The sequence below is a fragment of the Pristiophorus japonicus genome, chromosome 20, assembly GCF_044704955.1.
Source record: "Pristiophorus japonicus isolate sPriJap1 chromosome 20, sPriJap1.hap1, whole genome shotgun sequence".
Taxonomy (NCBI): domain Eukaryota; kingdom Metazoa; phylum Chordata; class Chondrichthyes; family Pristiophoridae; genus Pristiophorus; species Pristiophorus japonicus.
In genome coordinates this window covers 16,927,130-16,950,860 of record NC_091996.1, presented here as the reverse complement: position 1 = coordinate 16,950,860, position 23,731 = coordinate 16,927,130, and the positions used below count along the sequence as shown (strand labels likewise).

At 46.1% G+C, this 23,731-nt stretch overlaps 1 protein-coding gene across 5 annotated transcripts in view; it reads left to right on the top strand.

Moving 5' to 3' along the window:
* Positions 1 to 23,731, top strand: part of LOC139233181 (SH2 domain-containing protein 3C-like) — a 186,507-nt gene that overhangs the window by 109,596 nt on the left and 53,180 nt on the right. The window lies entirely within an intron of this gene.

Sequence of the window (23,731 nt, the reverse complement as noted above, 5' to 3'; positions counted from 1 at the left end):
CCAACCTCTGAACAAGAGAGAGCTTTGTGCTTAACATTTTGAAACCACTGGGACTGCTTTACTTTTTCTTATTTCTCCACTTAACTCGAAGAGTGAAGCCACATGGGTTTTGTTTCTTCCCTTTTTTTCAACGGATAGAATGGTAGAAGAAGAGAGAGAGAGCGGAGGCTTTTGTAAGAGTCTCCCAGCAAGGGAAACATGAAGGGTTTGAATAAACTCCGCACACAGTCGGTGATTGTTAGCACTCTGTCGCTTTCTAGTTGTTAACTGTGAGGGAATGTAGTGATCTGATGCCAATGTGAAAGACATTTGCTTAAAAGGGCACTAGCAATGTTAGTCCACACTAAGTCCTGGCCAAACAAAGTTTACACTTAGTTTCCAAATGCAAACAAGCTTGACGCAAAGCACAAGAGGCTCTCTGCTCCAGTGTTCATTGAACAATTTCTGGATTTTTTTTCCTATCAAGAAATTTGAATTGGAATTTTCTTAATGAGGATGCAGGGTCTATTTCCAGGCTACACCACAATGGACTAGATCAGTCTAGAGATTATCCAATGTAACAGAAACTATTCCAATTGGTGGCCGTAAGAACAAGAATGGACCTAAAATGGGTAAATGATGGCAAAAACTAGAATAGAATCAGCCAGGATAGCAATTCCCAAACACTTGCCAGTGACCTCTCCTGGAAAGCACACACGTGTGGACATTGGCTGAGGACAGGGTTGGCTTTTGGCTCAGCTGTGATGGCCCCAGTCAAATAGTCAACAGTCACTGTGTTCAACAACAACAACATCTTGCATTTATACAGCGCCTTTAATGTACTAAAACTACCCAAGGCCCTTCACAGGAGCGTAGTCGGACAAAAGATTGACACCGAACCACATAAGGAGATATTAGCACAGGTGACCAAAAGCTTGGTCAAAGAGGTAGGCTTTAAGCAGCGTCTTAAAAGTGAGGTGAGAGGTGGAGAGATTTAGGGAGGGAATTTCCAGAGCTTGGTGCCTAGACGGCTGAAGACCACGGCTGCGGACAAAGGAAGTGGGAGATGCGCAAGTCTTGCATGTTAAAAAAAAAATTAGCCGCTTGGCTGAATTATTGGAGGGCAGTCAGTTCCTGTGGGTCATATCCCAACAAGAGTAAAAACACAAAAAAAGGGAAAGATAAATAGGGTCTCACTTGTAGTCTCAATGTTGGTGTGTTGTGAGAGTTGGAGGTGGGAAGCTGATCATGACTTGTGTAAATGTTTTTCCTGGGTTCTTGCTGTTATAATGAAGCTGGTGCTTCCTTATCCTAGCCCAATAAACTTTATGAGCTGTATAGTGTGGGACTAATGAAGTGTGCAGCATTTGACGGGACCATTGTCCCTCTCCCCTCTCCCACTGCTGCTTTACAGGCTGTTGTTGAATTTTGCACCTTGGGTGCAAAAATTTGGCTTTGGACAATGAGCACACTGGTAATATCCAGGGTCAAGGCTGGGGGACGCTGAGGGAGAGGGGAGTCATCGGTAATTGCGGTTGATTCATGAAAGGTTCCCAAAGGCTCAGACACTGGGCATCTCCTGCTTTTACAAATTGCAGATACGGTAAAAAGGATTATGACCACGTCCAATTGATGCATTTGGGGACGATTTGCTCTGGCTGTTGTATGTAACAGAATCGTAAAACGTGTCTCTACCACAGATGTGTGCACAGATGTGTTCCTGATGTTTGGGAGGCAAGAGAACCAGAATGAAAAGATAGGGTGACTCTGGTAGAAAAACATTGGGTACAAAGCTCAGGGAGTACTGGTCCCTGTATCTGATGTTGTAATGTATTTGCTTCATGGGTTCTTTGCTTAAGAATTCAAAGCAACACATTGCTATTAAGAACTAGTTGGTTTATTAGCAAAGGTTTAACAATTACACGACACATTACCAGTTCATCCACCGGGCTCACAACCACCTGCCTCATCGTCGATCCTCTGAACCCAATTGGTTGGGGTTTTATTGAGTCTTGCGAACATCACGTGACTGGCTAAGCCACTCACAACTCAACAACTGTGAGCATACTTACAGGTACACACATTACGGACGTAATCAGCGGGATTTCGGAGTATGTCTTGAGTATCCCTCGGGGGCTGCTAACGGTTGAGATGGTGACTGTAGAGGGGGTAGGATGATTCCCTTGTGGTCTGGGGAGCTTGGCTAGTGGCTCAGCGGTGGGTGTGAAAGACCGTTTTCATTAATTGCGCAGAGACAAAACAAAATAAAGTAGGTGACATGTCAGGAAGTGAGCAGAGAGTACCTTCAGGAACTAGGCGGCTGAGGAGACGCCTCTATCCAAATGCCTCGTGAAATCGTTAAAACTTTACTGAATTGATTGTTATCTGAGCAATCTGTTTTTAACATTAGTTGCAGCAGTATACGTTCAAAAAAATGATTTTATTCAACGTGATCTCAACCGAAAACATCACGTTGCAGCCATTTTGGAATCCGGGTCCCAAACAGTTTGACTATCCCATCATGAATCCAGTGTAAAAGAAAGACATGCATTTATATAGCGCCTTTCACGACCACCAGATGTCTCAAAGCGCTTTACAGCCAATTAAGTACTTTTGGAGTGTAGTCACTGTTGTAATGTGGGAAACGCGGCAGCCAATTTGCGCACAGCAAGCTCCCACAAACAGCAATGTGATAATGATGAGATAATCTGTTTTTGTTATGTTGATTGAGGGATAAATATTGACCAGGACACTGGGGATAACTCCCCTGCTCTTCTTCGAAATAGCACCATAGGATCTTTTACATCCATCTGAGTGGTTTAACGTCTTATCCGAAAGACGGCACCTCCAACATTGCAGTGCTCCCTCAGCACTGCACTGGAGAGACAGCCTGGATTTTTGTGCTCAAGTCCCTGGAGTGGGATTTGAACCCACAACCTTCTGACTCAGAGGCGAGAGTGCCACCCACTGAGCTACAGCTGACACTTGCATTATTACATCAATGCACCTGACTTTTATGCCACTTTGGGACTGTCTTTGGTCATTTTTATTTTGTTTCCTCTTTGGAGATTGTTGCCGGGATCGCCCTGAACTGATGTGCCTCTCGGCAGCGCGGCAGTTCACGGCGGTCATGCCTGACCAAGGTGGGGACGGGAGGGAGGCGTAAAGAGGAAATGTCCTTGATCACCGGGAACAGTGTGCGGCGAGGAGGGAAACACACAACATTTCACAGGAAGTCTGCAGAGCGACACTTGGAGCATCCTGGTGACCCCAAACACCTTCCCAGCTCGTTAGCTTTAACTGATGGAATCACGCCACTTTTTTTTCCCCTTATCCTGCCTCCATCATAATTAAGGCCGGCAGATTTTCACATCTTGCAGCCTTGCTGTTTTACTGATGCGCTCCTCCTCCTCCCTATTATCTACCCAGCTGCAAGTGCAGATTGATATCAATTTGTGGCAGTGTTATATTAAAGGGGACGGCAGCTCTGGGATAGAGCAGTTACATTAATTGGCTTTTAAACCAGAAGGTTATGCCAAGCATGGTAATCTTTCCCCTTAGTGGCACTAAACTGCACCTGCCACCATGGAATATCACAACCGCGCTGTGCCCAGCCACCGGTACCCACACAGCTCACCTCTGTGGACAGAGATGGCCAGACACTGTTTTGGCAGCTGTGGAGACGCCTCTATCCAAATGAAGCCGGGGTGGCAGGCCCAATAGCATCACTAGGACAGGCCAATGCCCGACCAACCGCAATGTTGATGGCTTCCTTGGCTACGTCGCAATTTCAATGGGCCATGCAGTGACACTGCATCAAAGAAGGCATGGCAGGGTGAGCAAGAGCCAACCCAGTCTGGGTACATCTACCAAGATCCAGGACAAAGCAACCCGCTTGATCGGCACCCCATCCACCACCTTCAATATTCACTCCCTCCACCACAGCGCACCATGGCTGCAGTGTGTCCCATCTACAAGATGCACTGCAGCATCTCGCTAACCTTCCAAACCCACGACCTCTACCACCTAGAAGGACAAGGGCAGCAGGCGCATGGGAACACCATCGCCTCTAAGTTCCCCTCCAAGTCACACACCATCCTGACTTGGAAATATATCGCTGTTCCTTCATCGTCGCCGGGTCAAAATCCTGGAACTCCCTCCCTGACAGCACTGTGGAAGCACCTTCACCACACGGACTGCAGCGGTTCAAGAAGGCGGCTCACCTCAAGGGCAATTAGAATGTGCAATAAATGCTGGCTTTGCCAGTATCCTAAGAATTAATTTTAAAAAGACACCAACCATTTGTGCAGACACAGCACCCCACCCCCCCACCCATCCTGGCAATAACTGTGGGGAACCATCTTCTTAGGCTCTGGGTCAGTGCAATGTTGAACCATCTGCTGCAAGGTTGCCTGCAGCTGGCACATGCACTGACATATACTGGTCAGCTGTGGCCCAAAACTTTGCTCCAACCCCTTGCCCGCACGGGGTGGAATGGCACAGGGGATCATCATCTTCACAGCCACATCGTGCCACGCAGGGGTCAGGCAGGGAGGGCTTGGCAAAGGCTGATAATGGGTTGAGAAGGGCTTGTGAGGCTCTTCTAAAGGCTTTCTGAAACACTGTCATCCTAGCGTGACACTGTCCCTCGGTCAAGAATCAGGCTAATTTTTGTCTCATTTTGCTTGCTACATGTTCCTTTAAATCCATAATCAGTTTAGAAACCAAATCCCGTTCAGATCCCGGCACCAAATGTACTTCAGTGAAATGTTGCCAACTTTGTCGATTACAGACCGGAGAGATGAATAATTCAAATGTAAATGGTGCTGTGTGATTGGTTCAGTTGGTACACATGATGACAATTTCCTTTTTACGTTTGCATGGACAGATATTCAAAATCCAGGAAGTCCTGGTAACTTTTTTTTGCTGGGTTATAAAATCAACAATTCTGTTTCAATCAAAGAGATAGTTTGAAGCTCCCAATTAGATTAGATTAAATTAGATTAGACTACCACAGTGCTCAGAAATTTATGGAAAATAAGCACTACATAATATAAAAGTTATTTACTGGTTATCAGAGAAGCCGTTCTTTCATTGCTTTTCCATTTAAAGAGCAAGGTGGAAGGATATCTGCTATAAATATATTATTATATGACTATTACTTATTTGCTTGACTTTTGTTAAATACGTTTGCTCAATGGTTTTAAACTTGAAATGAGATTTGAAGGTGTAACGCCCTCATTGAAGGTTCGAGAGAGATACAAGATCAGTCCGCTAACACAATGAGCACCTCGATCTCAGGGTGGGGATAGACACTCTCGAAGGTGTGGGGAGTGGGCACTCTCCCCTGACGGTGATCTAAGATACTATCTATAGCTGCAACAATCTGCAGTAGAGGGGTAGAAAAGACCCAAAAGCATAACCTTCTCTGTCCCTTTCAATTTCACTTCCCTGTAGCTTCCTGCTCCCACCACTAGTGTGCTCACTTCGGGGCCAGGGGCCCAGAGGCAGCACGGGCCAGCCCACATTGCAATATGTGTGCGCACTAGGTCCATGCAGCAGAGCAGGTCTCCAGTTGTCTTGGGTAATCCTTGTCACTAGACCAAACCTAGCTCTGTCAAGCCCGTGTGGTGGCTGGCGTGCAACGGTCACCACACAGGCATCTTCCATCCTTCAGGATGGAGTTTGGGTCCTTCATTGAAACACCTGTGAACTCATCCCTTTTTTGGCATGGAAGCAAGTCATCCTCATTTCGAGGGACAGCCTATGATGATGATGATGAAGCTCTGTAGACCAGTCCCCCGGCACCTGAACATAGGATATACAGCAAAGAAATAGGCCATTCGGCCCAACCAGTCCACACCGGCGTATACACTCCACTCGAGCCTCCTCCCGTCTTTCCTCATCTAAATCTATCTGTATAACCCTCTATTATTCCCTTCTCCTCATATGCTTGTCTAGCCTCCCCTTAAATGCATCTATACTATTTGCTTCAACCACTCCCTGTGGTAGCAAGTTCCACATTCTCATCACTCTTTAGGTAAAGAATCTCCTCTCGAATTCCCTACTGGATTTCTTTATTGGATCCTATGCTAATGAGTGGCTTAGGAAAACTGCACACTTCCATTTGTGTCTGTCTAAAACTTACCAATCGCCATTCAGATCTAAACTGTGGCAACCGAGGAACATTTAGGCTGTCGTCTCCTGTAAAAAAAAAATCCCCAATTCAATTTGCCCTTTAGCGGAGTTGGTAAATGCACTATGCAGTGTGGTATTGAGCCACACAGAGCAGGAGGGTCACTCAGCATTGTCCGTTGCTCTGTGCCGAGTTAGTTGGGGGCCCTCAGGGTGAGGACAGTATTGCGTGAGGCTGTGATTGTCGAATAGCCAGCCACCCACTTGGATCACAACAGGAGAATGGTCACTCGGAATGAAGTACTGGAGAGCCTTTGGAAAATAAATGACAATCTTCCTATTTAAAATGTTGCTAGTTTCCACACCATGCTACCAATTTCAAGTAAAATAAATCTGCCACCTCCTGCCGACAATTCAAACCTGTCACGGGTCCAAATGGATTCTTCCTCTCTCCTTTATCCCGAAAGACCTCCTGCTGTGGCCCATTCGCATTTACACAATGTTCCAGCTGGCAAGATGGGCGGAGTGATGACTGTGCTGGAGCTGATGTATTTCCAAACTTAGTATTGGAGAGAGCTGAAGGGATGATTTGCCTCGCACTTTTCTAATCCCTGTGCTGGTGACGGTGGAAACTATTGGAAAGTGTTTTCTCTGAACCTCTGACATCCCTCACTGTGCGTTAAGCACAGCATCCAGCCTTTAGTGAAGGGTTCTGGCAGCAGCACCATGAGAACGGAGATGGAGACTGGTTCAAGTCCTGTTAAGAACGTAAGGAATAGCAGCAGGATTAGGCCATTTGGCCCCTCGAGCCTGCTCCGCCATTCAATAAGATCATGGCTGATCTGATATTGGACTCAGCTCCACTTCATTGCCTGCTCCGCATAACCCTTTACTCCCTTATCGCTCAAAAATCTGTCTATCTCCCCCTTAAATATATCCAGCCTCCACAGGATTTACAACCCTCTTAGTACCGGATCTGAACTGCATAGAAACATAAAAACATAGAAAATAGGTGCAGGAGCAGGCCATTCAGCCCTTCGAGCCTGCACCACCATTCAATGTGATCATGGCTGATCATGCAACTTCAGTACCCCACTCCTGCCTTCTTCCCTGATCCCTTTAGCCATAAGGGCCACATCTAACTCCCTTTTGAATATATCCAACGAACTGGACTCAACAACTTTCTGTGGTAGAGAATTCCACAGGTTCACAATTCTCTGGGTGAAAAAGTTTCTCCTCATCTCGGTCCTAAATGGCTTACCCCTTATCCTTATACTGTGACCCCTGGTTCTGGACTTCCCCAACATCGGGAACATTCTTCCTGCATCTAACCTGTCCAATCCCGTCAGAATTGTATATGCTTCTATGAGATCTCCTCTCATTCTTCTAAATTCCAGTGAATATAAGCCTAGTTGATCCAGTCTTTATTCATATGTCAGTCCTGCCATCCCGGGGATCAGTCTGCTGAACCTTCGCTGCACTCCCTCAATATCAAGAATGTCCTTCTTCAGATTAGGAGACCAAAACTGTACACAATACTCCAGGTGTGGCCTCACCAAGGCCCTGTACAACTGTAGCAACACCTCCCTGCTCCTATACTCAAATCCTCTTGCTATGAAGGCCAACATGCCATTTGCTTTCTTTACTGCCTGCTGTACCTGCATGCCTACTTTCAATGACTGATGTACCATGACACCCAAGTCTCGTTGCATCTCCCCTTTTACTAATCTGTCACCATTCAGATAATAATCTGCCTTCCCGTTTTTGCCACCAAAGTGGATAACCTCACATTTATTCACATTATACTGCATCTGCTATGCATTTGCCCACATGCATCAGGTGGATATGGTTGGGGTGGGGGCAGGTGGCAACGTCCAGTTGAGAATGGAGGAAGGAAGGGGGGAGTGAGAGAGAGTGTGTATTTCCTGGGTGGTCTTTGCTGCCACCTGGTGGGGCCAGTAAGGGCAGACTGGGAGCAGGCTTTGAATCCACCCATGAGGCTAAACAGATGAAAGGAGGGGGTAAAATGACAGGAGACATAGTAGCAGACACAGTCAGCACTGCAATAAAGTCGCTGTCACGCCATCACTTATACAAGTAACTTGCAGGCTGCAAGGTGGCCGGACAGTCCCTTTAATTCAAAGACAGCTGGATTTTCCCTATTCATGGACCAGCTTCCCTCGGCGCCGACTGCAATTTCAACCAGCCCTGCAGACAGTGTCACACATTCCATGCCGGAGCACGTATTAATGAAGAAGAAAACCCTTACCCAGCAATCGTGTCAACTGTCTCCCAGGTCGAGTGGGTCGATAGTGAAAAACGAGTTTCCCCGGCAGGTTAATTAATATTACAAACACAATCAGAATGCAGCAAGCAGGCCGATTATCTCAGCAAATGAGTCTGGTTCAGCTCAGGATGTGCTGACTTCATCTCCACAGCCCCGTCCACGTGGAAGGAGGACTTGTTGGCGCAGTGGATGAGATACGGGGCCGGTCACCTCTGGGAACCTGCGTGTGGGGATCCAGCATTGCAAGTCCTGCCTAATTGCTGACTGCAATGAGCTGAGGCTGATCCCACCCCAGTGCTTGTTGGGCATGTCATAGGCACACACAGGCAAAGCTGGCACTAACTGACTCAGGCCACAGGGACGGGCTTATTGTGGGAAATTGAAAATGCCACACTAATGCTTCACGAGGTGCTTGCCTGATGTGGGAGGGAGCTTTAATGCAAGTCTGACCTCTGCTAAACCTGACCCGGGGCAGCCTCTGGATGGAAGAAAAAAAATACAATGTGCACCAATTAGTTGCAAACAATTTGTTTTATTGTCTGCCATTTCTGGGCTTTTCAGATGCACATCCCTCGGCTTCTGCTGGGGTTTATTAATGGGCCTGCATTGGCAGACTGACCCGTATCGCCCATTCCACCGTCATCACAGACCCTGATTACGCTTCAGAGTTACGTTTCATTATTAAATACATTTCAATGTAGATAAGTGTAATGTGCTGCATTTTGGGGGTAGGAAGAATAAAGACACATACTGCTTGGATAATAAGAGTCTAAATGGGGTGGAGGAACAGAAGGGGTGTACATTCACAAATCACTAAAAGTAGCAACGCAGGTTAATAAGGCCATATAAAAAGCACTGGGGTTCATTTCTAGAGAATTTATGTTTAACTTGTATAGAACCTTGGTTAGACCACACTTGGAGTGCTGTGCACAGTTCTGGTCTCCATGTTATAAAAAGGATATAGAGGTACTGTGCCTCTATTGGTCTGGGCTGGTGCTTATGCTTCACATAATCCTCCACCCACCCTACTTCATCCAACCCTAACTCTCTAGTCGTGTTTCTCTCCCTCATGTGTTTATCTAGCTTCTCCTTGCATGCTATTCGTCTCAACTACACCTTAAAAAGGGAGTAATTACAGGCCAGTCAGCCTAACCTCGGTGGTGGGAAAATGACTGGAAAAAATTCTGAAGGAGAGGATAAATCTTAATTTACAAAGACACAGATTAATCAAGGTCAGCATGGATTTGTTAAGCGAATGTCATGTCTGACTAACTTGACTGAATTTTTTGTGGAGGTAACCAGGAGGGTCGATGAGGGCAGTGCGTATGATGTAGTGTATATGGATTTTAGCAAGGCTTTTGATATGGTCCCACATGGCAGACTGGTCACAAACGTAAAAGCCTACAGAACCCAAGGCAAAGTGGCAAGTTGGATCCAAAATTGGCTCAGAGGCAGGAAGCAAAGGGTAAGAACATTAGAACATAAGAATTAGGAACAGGAGTAGGCCATCTAGCCCCTCGAGCCTGCTCCGCCACTCAACAAGATCATGGCTGATCTGGCCATGGACTCGGCTCCACTTACCCACCTGCTCCCCATAACCCTTAATTCCCTTATTGGTTAAAAATCTATCTATCTGTGATTTGAATACATTCAATGAGCTAGCCTCAACTGCTTCCCTGGGCAGAGAATTCCACAGATTCACAACCCTCTGGGAGAAGAAATTCCTTTTCAACTCGGTTTTAAATTGGCTCCCCCATATTTTGAGGCTGTGCCCCCTAGTTCTAGTCTCCCCGACCCGTGGAAACAACCTCTCTGCCTCTATCTTGTCTATCCCTTTCATTATTTTAAATGTTTCTATAAGATCACCCCTCATCCTTCTGAACTCCAATGAGTAAAGACCCAGTCTACTTAATCTATCATCATAAGGTAACCCCCTCATCTCCGGAATCAGCCTAGTGAATCGTCTCTGTACCTCCTCCAAGGCTAGTATATCCTTCCTTAAGTAAGGTGACCAAAACTGCATGCAGTACTCCAGGTGCGGCCTCACCAATACCCTGTACAGTTGCAGCAGGACCTCCCTGCTTTTGTACTCCATCCCTCTCGCAATGAAGGCCAACATTCCATTTGCCTTCCTGATTACCTGCTGCATCGTCAAACTAATTTTTGGGATTCATGCACAAGGACCCCCAGGTCCCTCTGAACCGCAGCATGTTGTAATTTCTCCCCATTCAAATAATATTCCCTTTTACTGTTTTTTTTTCCAAGGTGGATGACCTCACATTTTCCGACATTGTATTCCATCTGCCAAACCTTAGCCCATTCGCTTAACCTATCTAAATCTCTTTGCAGCCTCTCTGTGTCCTCTACACAACCCACTTTCCCACTAATCTTTGTGTCATCTGCAAATTTTGTTACACTACACTCTGTCCCCTCTTCCAGGTCATCTATGTATATTGTAAACAGTTGTGGTCCCAGCACCGATCCCTGTGGCACACCACTAACCACCGATTTCCAACCCGAAAAGGACCCATTTATCCCGACTCTGCTTTCTGTTAGCCAGCCAATTCTCGATCCATGCTAATACATTTCCTCTGACTCCGCATACCTTTATCTTCTGCAGTAACCTTTTGTGTGGCACCTTATCGAATGCCTTTTGGAAATCTAAATACACCACATCCATCGGTACACCTCTATCCACCATGCTCGTTATATCCTCAAAGAATTCCAATAAATTAGTTAAACATGATTTCCCCTTCATGAATCCATGCTGCGTCTGCTTGATTGCACAATTCCTATCTAGATGTCCTGCTATTTCTTCCTTAATGATAGCTTCAAGCATTTTCCCCACTCCAGATGTTAAACTAACTGGCCTATAGTTACCTGCCTTTTGTCTGCCCCCTTTTTTAAACAGAGGCGTTACATTAGCTGCTTTCCAATCCAATGGTACCTCCCCAGAGAACTTTGGTAGATTATAATGGATGCATCTGCTATAACTTCCGCCATCTCTTTTAATACCCTGGGATGCATTTCATCAGGACCAGGGGACTTATCTACCTTGAGATCCATTAACCTGTCCAGCACTACCCCCCTAGTGATAGTGATTGTCTCAAGGTCCTCCCTTCCCACATTCCCATGACCAGCAATTTTTGGCATGGTTTTTGTGTCTTCCACTGTGAATACCGAAGCAAAATAATTGTTTAAGGTCTCAGCCATTTCCACATTTCCCATTATTAATGGTCAATGGGTCTTTTTGTGACTGGAAGGTTGTTTCCAGTGGTATTCCACAGGGTTCAGTACTAGGGCCCTTGCTTTTTGTGGTATATAGCAATGATTTAGACTTGAATGTAGGGGGTATGATAAGGAAGTTTGCAGATGACACTAAAATTGGCTGTGTGGCTGATAATGAAGAAGAAAGCTGCAGACTGCAGGAAGATATCAATGAACTGGTCAGGTGGGCAGAACAGTGGCAAATGGAATTCAATCCAGAGAACTCTTGGGTTTAATATAAATGTATAAAACTCTTAAGGGTAGCTGCTGAGAGGCTATTTCCCCTGGCTGCAGAGTTTAAAACTAGGGGTCATAGGTTAAGGGGTTGACCATTTAGGACTGAGATGAGGTGAAACTTCTTCACTCAGAAGGTGGTGAACCTTTGGAGCTCTCTACCCCAGAGGGCTGTGGAAGCTCAGTCATTGAGTATATTCAAGACTAAGATTGGTAGAGATTTTTGGCTATTAAGGGAATCAAGGGATATGGGGATCAGGCGGGAAAGTGGAGTTGAGGTAGAATATCAGCCATGATCTCATTGAATGGTGGAGCAGGCTCGAGGGACCGAATGGCCTACTCCTGCTCCTATTTCTTATCTTCATAGGGAAAAAAAAATAATTGGCAAAACATCAAATGTGCCACTTTATGATTGTTGCCCAAATAACCCCCCCCCCCCCGTCTGTTGTAAGGGAACGAGTGCTCCAGTCAGTCACGGGGAATGGGGAGGGCACCTTTTAAAATAAAAACGTACAATTCTGAGGAGGAGGAGAGCAGGAATCAAAAATACACCCGAGCGCCTAGAGAAAATGATCCTCTTGGGCTTTTGACCTTTTATATATTTTCATCGCTCATCTGTGACCATTACATCAAAAATTAGAAAAAGGAAGTGTCTCCCCTCAGCGGTGTGATATCTCCATCAGCTGGGGCCATGACAGACAGACCTTATTATAACCCTATTATTTCTATTGTACCTGAAGTCCGAGGTTGCAGCAGCTTAGCTGCAGTGCTCCTAAATTGAACATGGCGTCTTGAATAGGGCCCCAATTGGAGTTCAATATGACTTTAATTGCGGAGATTAGGGACTCAACATGAAAATGAATCAGGACTGCAGGGAGAGTGAATGCATGGGGGCGGGGGGGCACATGACATGCTCCTTTATCCTACTCTGCACATAGCTTGTATTTGAATTCAATTATTTAAATCCCTTTCGACTCTGAACAATCCGCTCATCTATTTTCTAATACAGTACTATCAAATACGGACCTCTGTCATCCAATTGAATACAAGGCATGCTTTTTTTTTTGTCTCGGCTACACCAGGCTTTTTGGTTCCGTGTGGAGAGAACTTGCTGAATAAACTGAATAGAAGAAAAAGAGAATTTTTGTTTTTTTGCTAACCTTGACACATTTGCTGGTGCATCGCTCGTACAGCAGTGCTACTGGGAACAGTTTACCCTTTCACCCGCCTCAACCTACTCTTGCATTGGCCTCGTGTCAGTCTTGGCTCAGTGGGCGGCACTCTTGCCGCTGGGTCAGAAGGCTGTGGGTTCAAGTCCCACTCCAGGGACTTAAGCACGGAAACATAGAAATTAGGTGTAGGAGCAGGCCATTTGGCTCCTTCAAGCCTGCTCTGCCATTCAATAAGATCGTAGCTGATCATTCAACCTCAGTACCCTTTTCCTGCAAATACTACAGCGCAGTGCCGAGGGAGTGCTGCACTGTCGGAGGTGCCGTCGTTTGAATGAGACGTTAAACCAAGGTTGGCCTAAAAGATCCCGCAGCACTATTAGAAGAATAAACTGTCCATAAGTGTTTATCCCTCAACCAACATCACTAAAAACAGATTAAATGGATATTACCTCATTGCTAGTGTGGGAGCTTGCTGTGCGCAAATTTGGCTGCCGCATTTCCTACCATTACAGCAGTGACTTCCCTTCAAAAGAAGGCTGCAAAGGGCTGTGGGATGTCCTGAGGTCACGAAAGGCGCTATATAAATGCAAGTTGTTTTCTTTCCTTGCATCTAAACAATCTTTATCTTCCCTCTTCTTAAAGCAGCGGACTTGTTTTGGAGCCCTGTCCGCTCTTTGGTACCTCACCACTCGGCTATCCTTCATGGGAAAGTCTTCACAGCCAAACTTGTTCTCACCCAATAAAAGGAAAGAAGAAAGTCAGCCAACGAAATACTTTTTGAAGTGTAGTCACTGTTGTAATGTAGGAAACACAGCAGCTAATTTGCACACAGCAAGCTCCCATAAACAGCAATGTGATAATGACCAGATAATCTGTTTTAGTGATGTTGGTCGAGGAATAAATATTGACCGGGACACTGGGAAGAACTGCCCTACTCTTCTTTGAAATAGTGACTGTGGGATCTTTTATGTCCGCCTGAGAGAGCCTCGGTTTAACTTCTCATCCGAAAGACGACACCCCTGACAGTGTAGCACTCCCTTAGTGCTGCACTGGTGTGTCAGCCTAGATTATGTGCTCAAATTCATCACATATGCATGGCAGGGATCACTGGATAATGATCAATGGCAGAAACCTTCACTGATTATCCCCTTCCTAATCCAGGGAATGCCAGTCTAGTTGCAGCACTCCGACTGTAGACCCAGCCTCGATAAGTTAACTCATCACAGTATTGAATTGTCTTTGCCTTTATATCAAATGCTGCTGTCACAAGAGAGAGCCGCAGGCAATATTCAGCCTCATGTTTTTAATCGTGTGTTTAGCAGAGTGTTTGTGGATCTGGAGAATAATGTCCTCAGGGAGACACTGAGCCAAGGTCAGCTGCTCCTGCACAGAAAGGTGAATATAATATCAGGGTTTCACCTCGGGTTCCTCGCACACCTCTAGTGACAGGTGACATGGCAGCATTGCCCGAGGTCTGGGCACTGGTTTAACTGCCTATTCTTAGCCTGACCCGGTACTTTGACAAAAAGACACTTAGCGTGTGGAACAGGCAAGGAGAAAAAAATATTGCTTCGGAAAATTGTATAAATCTACATTAAAAACATTTATCCACACTTTAAAAACAAATCTTTCTTTCATCCCCTTTCCTCCTGCCCCACCCCCCACTCATTGCACTTCAGTATGCTCTTTGTGGCAGCTGTGGCTCAGTGGGCAGCACTCTCACCTCTGAGTCAGAAGGTTGTGGGTTCAGGTCCCACTCCAGGAACTTGAGCACATAAATCTAGGCTGACCCTCCAGTGCAGTGCTGAGGGAGTGCTGCACTGTTGGAGCTGCCATCTTTCGGATGAGATGTTAAACTGAGGGTCCCGCCTGCTCTCTCAGGTGGATGTGGAAGATCCCATGGTGCGATTTTGAAGAGGAGCAGGGGAGTTATTCCCAGTGTCCTGGCCAATATTTATCCGATGTAATTATTTATACTGCACTTTTCTTGACAGACATGCGACAAGCTCCGCCCCCCTTCCTGGCCCGAATAATTTCCTCCACATGGTACCAAGAAGCAAGACCTGAGGCTCCGACTCTCTCATCTCTCCCCCCCGCCCCCCCCCCCCCCCCCCGGCGTGCCTGGAGCCGAGAGCGGCAGCGGCAAGCAGAGAAGTGGCGGGGTCCAAGAGGGAGGGAGGGAGAGAGAGACTGGGGGGGAGAGAGAGGCTGGGGGGGGGGGGCAGGAGAGAGAGACTGGGGGGGAGAGAGAGAGGCTGAGGGGTGAGAGAGAGAGGCTGAGGGGTGAGAGAGAGAGGCTGGGGGGAGAGAGAGAGAGAGGCTGGGGGAGAGAGAGAGGGACTGCGATGGGGGAAGGATGCACTTGGACTGGGGTAAGGCACTTTGGCTGGCCCTTGCTGTCTTCTGGGGAGCTCTGTCCTCTGTTGCTTCAGGAAGTCAAAATGAATTGAGTTACAATTTGCAAAGTCAGTGAGGCCTTGGGATGGGCAGTTCCAGTTACATATTCCAGTGAAACTTCAGAATGTGGCTTATCCTCCAAGGGGACCAATCATAGACAAAGGGTGGAGCATGGCGGCCAGTTTTGCAGTACAAATAAGCACGTCCATATTTATCCCTCAATCAAAAACAGATTATCTGGTCCTTATCACATGGCTGTTTGTGGGAGCTTGCTGTGCGCAAATTAGCTGCGCGCTCCCACATTACAACAGTGACTACATTCCAAAAGTACTTAATTGGCTGTCAAGCGCTGTGAGACGTCAGGTGGTCGTGAAAGGCGCTATATAAATCCAAGTCATTTTTTCTTCATTTGTTGGTTTTCTGCTGGCATGTTCAACATGATCAATTTCCCTTTGAGTTTTAGAGGACGGGTGTGTTCTAGTTATAAAGAATAGAATAATGAAATGATCACTGAATTCCATTCTGCAACACAGTCCTACCAGGCAACAAGTTAAACAACACCAAATGTTGTTGACTATTCATTACTGGACACTGATGTATGGGTTTATCCCACCGAGGGGCTGTTGAGCTTCAAACCGTGAAATGGTTAATGTCTTTCAAATCGATTCAATATGTTCAACAGTTAACGCCAGCCCCTAGCCTAACAGACTGACTTTCTAAATTCTGCCAAGTAATGAATCACTTAGCTTTCGCCCGCAGGCTTAGCTGGTTAAGAAGTGACTATCGGGCCCATACAGAGCAGCAGCCCCCCAGGTTTAATCCCCAGAATGTGTTGAGTGAGCTGATCTCTGCTGGGAACGACAGTACGGGTAGGATCACCAACCCTCCAGAATTGGCCTGGAGTCTCCAGGAGTGAAGGATTCATCTCCTGGTCACTGCTGTGAGCAGTTTGGGAGAAAAATCATAGGGCCACTCTTTTTATAATTGTGTGTCTTTGTTCATTGTGTCAACCATGGCTCAGTGGGTAGCACACTTGCCTTTGAGTTAGAAGGTTGTGGGTTCAGGTCCCACTCCAGGGACTTGAGGATGAAAAAATCTACGCTGACACTCCATTGTGGTGCTGAGGGAGCACTGCACTGTTGGCGGTGCTGTCTTTCAGATGTGACGTTAAATTGAGGCTCTGTCTGTTCTCTCAAGTAGACGTAAAAGATCCCAAGGCACTATTTTGAAGAACAGCAGGAGAATTATCCCTGGTGTCCTGGCCAACATTTATCCCTCAATCAACTTAACAAAAAGCAGATTATCTGGTCATTATCACATTGCTTTGTGGGAGCTTGCTGTGTGCAAATTGGCTGCTGTGTACAACAGTGACTACACTCCAAAAGTATGTTATGGGCTTTGAGATGTCTGGTGGTTAGTAAAAGGTGCTATATAAATCCAAGTATTTATTTGAAAACTCCTTTATTAGCTTTAAAAATATTGGAGGCAGTTTGACAGGGTGGTTGGAGGTCATGTGATGAGAGCTCCAGGAATACGTCCAACCAGTGTTGCCAACTCTTGTTATGGGCTTTACAATTGGTGTGAATGCTCCTGTGCTAAGCAAATAGAAATGTCAGAGTTCCCTCTCCTGGGACTCCCTCCTGGAAAGTGCTGAGGAAAAGATCACGCAGAAAAGAAAGCCCTGATACACAAATAAAAAGTGAGACTCCTACGCACAAAATACATCAAACATTCCTCCCTGAGGTTTGAGAACCAGCAACAATAACGGAGGAGCTGGCTAAGAATGGCTCAGGGATTGTTACCCTTTTGTCATGTTCTTTTATAGCAGCTTTCCATCCTTTAGGGAAGGAAACCGATCATCCTTAACCGGCCTGACCTATAAGTGACTCCAGTCCCACACCGACATGGTTGACTCTTAAATGCCCTCTGTGGTGGCCTAGTAAGCCACTCGGTCATATCAAGCTGCTGCATCACTTTCTCAGGGCAACTAGGGATGGGCAATAAATGCCAGCCTTGCCAGCCACGTCCCAAGAATGAGTAATGGAAAAAGATATTCTGTAGTTTGTAGATTTCACTGTCATTGGCTCAGATAACCCCTGACCCCTAATACTGTCCGAGAGTGACTGTTGTTAAGATCTGCAGCCAATCACAAGTTCATGGGCAGGGCTGTGTTCCAAAGTACCAGGGTAGGTTCTATCCTCCCTCCCCTATCAGCAATGACAGTGATGGATTGGTACTTGCTTTGTTACAAGTATTTCTGCCAGAGTATCAGAACTTTTCTTCCATTCGGCCTCTGCTCTTCTAATTTCCTGGAACTGAAGGGCTGGTAAAGATTGATTCCTGATTGGTGCAAAAAGCAGCTCCCTGAATGATCGAACTCCTCCGAAAAGGAGCAGCTTTCTGTCAGGCTCAGAGGGTTTAAGGGGCTGAAGCTGAGCAATGTTCAAATCGGCAGGTTTCGCGTTTATCGCTTTTGTTTTCAAATGCCTCCATGGCCTCGCCCCTCCCTATCTCTGTAGCCTCCTCCAGCTCCACAACTCCCCGAGATGTCTGTGCTCCTCCAATTCTGGCCTCTTGCACATCTCAAACTTTAATTGCTTCATCATCGGTGACCGTGCCGTCAGCTGCCTGGGCCCTAAGCTCTGGAACTCCCTCCCTAAACCTCTCCACCTTGCTACCACTCTCTCCTCCTTTAAGACGCTCCCTAAAACCTACCTCTTTGACCAAGCTTTTGGTCACCTGTCCTAACATCTCCTTTTGTGGATCGGTGTTGAATTTGGGACATTTTATTATGTTGAAAATGCAGGTTGCTACTTACAAAGATGAAAAGTACCAGCAAGGGCTTTGTGAGCTGGATAAAAGGAGCTTGTGGTCCCGCTATGCCTCACAGACAATGTTCCCGCTAAGCTGCACGGCTGCACAGCGGTCTGGAGGTCTGGAAGAAACCGCACATGCGCGGAAATTTGAATGTGCCGCACAGCCGGTTAAAGGGACCACGCACAAAAAAAAATTACAGTGAACATTGGCCACAGCCCCAATTTTAACCAAAGCCACCCGCCGACAACCAGTTGGGTTTGGGTCAAGCACCTGGTTTACACCCCGCCTGATTTTACGATGCACTTTCCGGCGAAAATTGGTGGAAAAGAGACAGAACAAAATATATATAGAGTATAAAAATCGGGGGTGTAACTTGGGCATCCGACCCAAAGCCGCTGTATTCTCACTAAGGGGGTTAGGTTAAAATCGGGGCTTGCCTGTTGGTAAGTAATCCCTACTCCATAATACATTGTGGATGCCTAGTGCCTTTATTTGTTCTTGGGACATGGGGAACACAGGCACAGCACTATTTATTGCAATTCCCCTGAAGGATCTTGGTGAATCAGTTGAGTTTTTACAGTAACTCAGTAGTTTCCATGTCATTTTCTGGCACTAGCCCACAACTTGCTCGGGTAGGATTTGAACTAATGAGCTTCAGGCTGTAAGTCCTGTACCATAACCCACTAGGCTACCAGACCCTACAACATATATACAGAAGATATATGTGTATATTGCTCCCAAGGGCCAGCTGCTGCCCAGTGCAAGGAGTCGACACGTTCAGGAGAAAGTTGGTGGAAAGACAGAGAACACGAAATAGAGAGAGATAAATATTTGTCCAGTTGAAAATATTTCCTTTCTTACCAAACACAATATGCAGTGATGTGAATAAGGACCAAATACATCATTATCTTCCTTGGGATCGATGTGATTGTTGAGAAAATGACACGGGTCTCTTGTCCCTCAGAAACAGAAAAAGGTTTGCCAAAAATCCTTCAAGTAACTGTCCCTTTAAAAGGTCTTGAATTGCTAAATATGTATCATCTTATTCTCAATGGACTGTTCCACTAATGATGTCATGGGTTGAAACAGCCCAGCTGCCGCCACTGTCTTCATTTTGACATCATCCCGTGGAACAGCTCAAATGAAATAAGGGAAGCAACATTATTGTTGGCAATATGAATTAAAGGACCAGCATCAGTATAACAAACTTCCTATTTTACATACAAAGAACACATTTTGAAATGTCTGCTGTCTGCCTTTAGTCAAACACAAGCTGTGTAGAATAAGGGGAAACCTGTGGTTATAATACCACAACCTAATTGAGGGCTTCAGATCACAACAAAAAACAGACCTGTTAACATTGGAGTCATATTAAACAGGCTTGAACTCACCAACAGCAATCTACTATTATCAATAATATAAACAGTTATACGCACAGGAATTGCCTGGGGCAATTGGGGGCAACTGTGATTGGCAGGGTCCTGCCTTCCTCTGAATTATTTGACCTTAACTGAAGTGCTATTGGATGTAATGTTATGGTATTTTACAAGGAAATAGTATATAGTATAGGGACAATAGCAAACATCCCACCAGCCTCCACCATTCAAAGGATCATTCTCCGCCATTTCCGCTGCTTCCAGTGTGATCCTACCACCAATCACATCTTCCCTCCCCCTCGGCATTCCGAAGGGACCGCTACCTCCATGACACCCTGGTCCATTCCTCAATCCCACCCTCCAACACGCCCTCCCCTTCCCACGGCACCTTCCCGTGTAAGCGCAGGAGATGCAACATCTTCCCTTTTACCTCCTCCCTTCCCACCATCCAGGGCCCAACCACTCCTTCCAGGTGAAACAGCAATTTACTTGTACTTTCAATTTAGTATACTGTATTCGCTGCTCATGATGTGATGTCCTCTACATTGGTGAGACCAAACGCGATTGGGTGACTGCTTTGTGGATCACCTCCGTTCAATCCACAAGCGTGACCCTGAACTTCCGGCCACCTGTAATTTTAATTCTCTGTCCCATTCCCACTCTGACCTCTCTCTCTTCGGCCTCTTACACTGTTCCAATGAAGCTCAACGGAAGCTCAAGGAACAGCACTTCATCTTTCAATTAGACACCTGACAGCCTTCTGGACTCAACATCGAGTTCAACAATTTCAGACCATAACCACTGCTCCCATTTTTTCAGACAGCAGCAGTTGGTAATGATTCAGCCAATCCAATTTACACCTCCTCTAGACCCATCTTTTGTTTCTTTACTTGTCCCGTTACCATCTCCTTTTGCCGTGCACCATCATCCCTTTTGTCATTTAATCTCTCCTGCCTTCCACCCTATCACAGACCGTCCCTTTTGTTTTTTCCTCCCCTACCCCTATTCCCTGCCTCTGCACTTGCTTAAAACCTGTTACATCTCTGACTTTTCCAGTTCTGATGAAACGTTATCGACCTGAAACATTAACTTAGATTCTCTCTGCACAGATGCTGCCTGATCTGCTGTGTATTTCCAGCATTTTCTGTTTTTATTTCAGATTTCCAGAAACCACAGTATTTTGCTTTTGTCTTATTATTGATGAGATACATGACTAAATAACCTGTTTTTGATGGTGTTGGTTGAGGGATAAATGCCCTCTGTTCTTCTTTCAAACTACCATGGCATCTTTAACATCCACCTGAACAGGCAGACTGGGCCTCATCTAAAAATCAGCACTTCCAGCAATGTAGCACAGTGTCAGCTGTGGCTCAGTGGGTAGCCCACTTGCCTCTAAGAAAGTTGTGGGTTCAAATCCCACTCCAGGAAGTAGAGCACATAATTCTGGGCTGACACTCCTTCTTTCCTTCAGTACTGCACTGAAATGTTAAGCTAGATTATATGCTCAAGTCCTGGAGTGGGGCTTGAACACAGAATTTCTGACAGTGAGACAGAGTGCAACTACAGAATAACACTTTTTTCTTTCTTTCTATCGAGCAATAGTGCCACACTCTGTGTATTACAGAGGAATAGACTATCCGTATATATTATAGAGGATTATTGCACTCTGTATGTATTATAAAGGAATAGAGCAACAGTCTTGTATATATGAGGAATGCATATAAATTAAAGAGCAATAGAACACCCTGCATGTATTACAGAATAGATTAGCCTGTACATATTATAGAAGCATAGAGCAACCACAGTGTAAGTATTACAGAAAAATAGCACTATTCTGAATATCCTGAAAGGAATAGTACTGTGCCTATATTATAAAGGAATAGTGCACCCTATAAATATAATAGAGATTAGCGCAACCTGTATATTATAGAGAATAGCGCACCCTGTATATATTATAGAGAATAGTGCACCCTGTATATATTATAGAAAATAGCGCACCCTGTATATATTATAGAGAATAGTGCACCCTGTATATATTATAGAGAATACCACACCCTGTATATACTATAGAGAATACCACACCTTGTATATATTATAGAGAATAGCACACCCTGAATATATTATAGAATATATATTATAGATCCTCACTGCGCGTCAAATTCAAGAAATATGCAAGGAGCAGCATCAACCTCTGTACATGGCCTTCTTTGACCTCACAAAGGCCTTCGACACTGTCAACCATGAGGGATTATGGAGTGTCCTCCTTAAATTCGATTTCCCTCAAAAGTTTACCACCATCCTCCACCTGCTTCATGATGACATGCAAGCCACGATCCTGACCAACGGATCCACCGCAGACCCAATACACGTGCAGACCGGGGGTCAAGCAAGGCTGTGTCATCGCACCAACGCTCCTCTCGATCTTCCTTGCTGCAATGTTCCATCTCACCCTCAATAAGCTCCCCACTGGAGTGGAACTAATCTACAGAACAAACGGGAAACTGTTCAACCTCTGTCGCCTCCAGTCCAGATCCAAGGTCATCCCATCCTCTGTCATTAAATTACAGTATGCAGACGATGCTTACATTTGCGGACACTCAGAGACAAACTCCAAACCATCATCAACACCTTCACCGAAGCCTTGACCTTACACTAAACATCTGTAAGACAAAGGTTCTCTACCAACCTGCCCCTGCTGCACAGTACTGCCGCCGGGTTATCAAAATCCACAATGAGGCCTTGGACAACATGGACCATTTTCCATACCTCGGGAGCCTATTGTAAACAAGGGCAGACGTCAATGACGAAGCCCAACACCACCTCCAGTGTGAAAATGCAGCCTTCGGTCACCTGAGGAAGAGAGTGTTTGAAAACCAGCTCATGGTCTACAGAGCAGTGGTGATACCTACCCTCATATTCTTCAGAGACATGGACTACGCTTAGCAGGCACCTCACAGCACCAATGCTGCCTCCACAAGATCCTGCAAATCCATTGGCAGAATAGGCACACCAATGTCAGTGTTTTTGCTCAGGCCAACATCCCCAACATCGAAGCACTGACCACACTCGACCAGCTCCGTTGAATGGGCCACATCATCCGCATGCCCGATACTAGACTCCCAAAGCAAGCGCTCTACTCAGAGCTCCGACACGGCAAGCGAGACCCAGGTGAGCAGAGGAAACACTCCAAGGTCACCCTCAAAGCCTCCTTGAAAAAGTGTAACATCCCCACTGACACCTGGGAATCCCTGGCCCAAGACCGCTCAACATGAAGGAGAAGCATCCGGGAAGGTGCCAAACACCTCAAGTCCTTTCGCTGGGAGCACGCGGCAGCTAAGCGCAAACAGCGGAAGGAGCGCACAGCAACTCAAGTACCCCACCCACCCGTCCCTTCAAACACCGTCTGCCCCACCTGTGACAGAGACTGTAGATCCCGCATTGGACTTATCAGGCACCTGAGAACTCATATTAGTGTGGAATCAAGTCATCCTCGACTCCGAAGGGCTGCCTAAGAAGGAAGAAGAAAATAGCACACCCTATATGTTATAGAGAATAGAGCACCCTGTATATATTATTGAGAAATAACTCACCCAGTACTGCTGACTAACCCCCGCGCCCCCACTTTATTTGTTAGTGAGAACCTTTCTTTGTAAATAGTGGTAGTTGGGTTGCTATAATCGGCTCCAGAGCTAAATGTTGGAGTACATCAGCAAGAGTTGCCCCTCTGCAGCTCTGCCCAGTAATCCCGGATGTGTGCGGATATCGAATGGGATGGAACTGGGCAGGACTGTCAGCATGTGAAAGGGGGAAAGGGCGAAATCATGTTTGGGGCCAGGTATCCGTGGGACAGGAGCCCGGGGCTGAGTCAGTGCCTCCAGGGGTAGGGGGGATAAACTGGGTTCCTCAGTAAAAGGTGACAACAGAAAAGCAGCATTGTAAGGAAGCAGGGGTGGAGCCTGGTGTGTTTGCACAGAGCCAGGCTGCTTTTTATCTTGCAATAATTAAAAGCCTGTGTGAACGGCTGGCTGCTCGCTCGCTGAAGCACAAAATCGAGTGCAGTGTGTGGG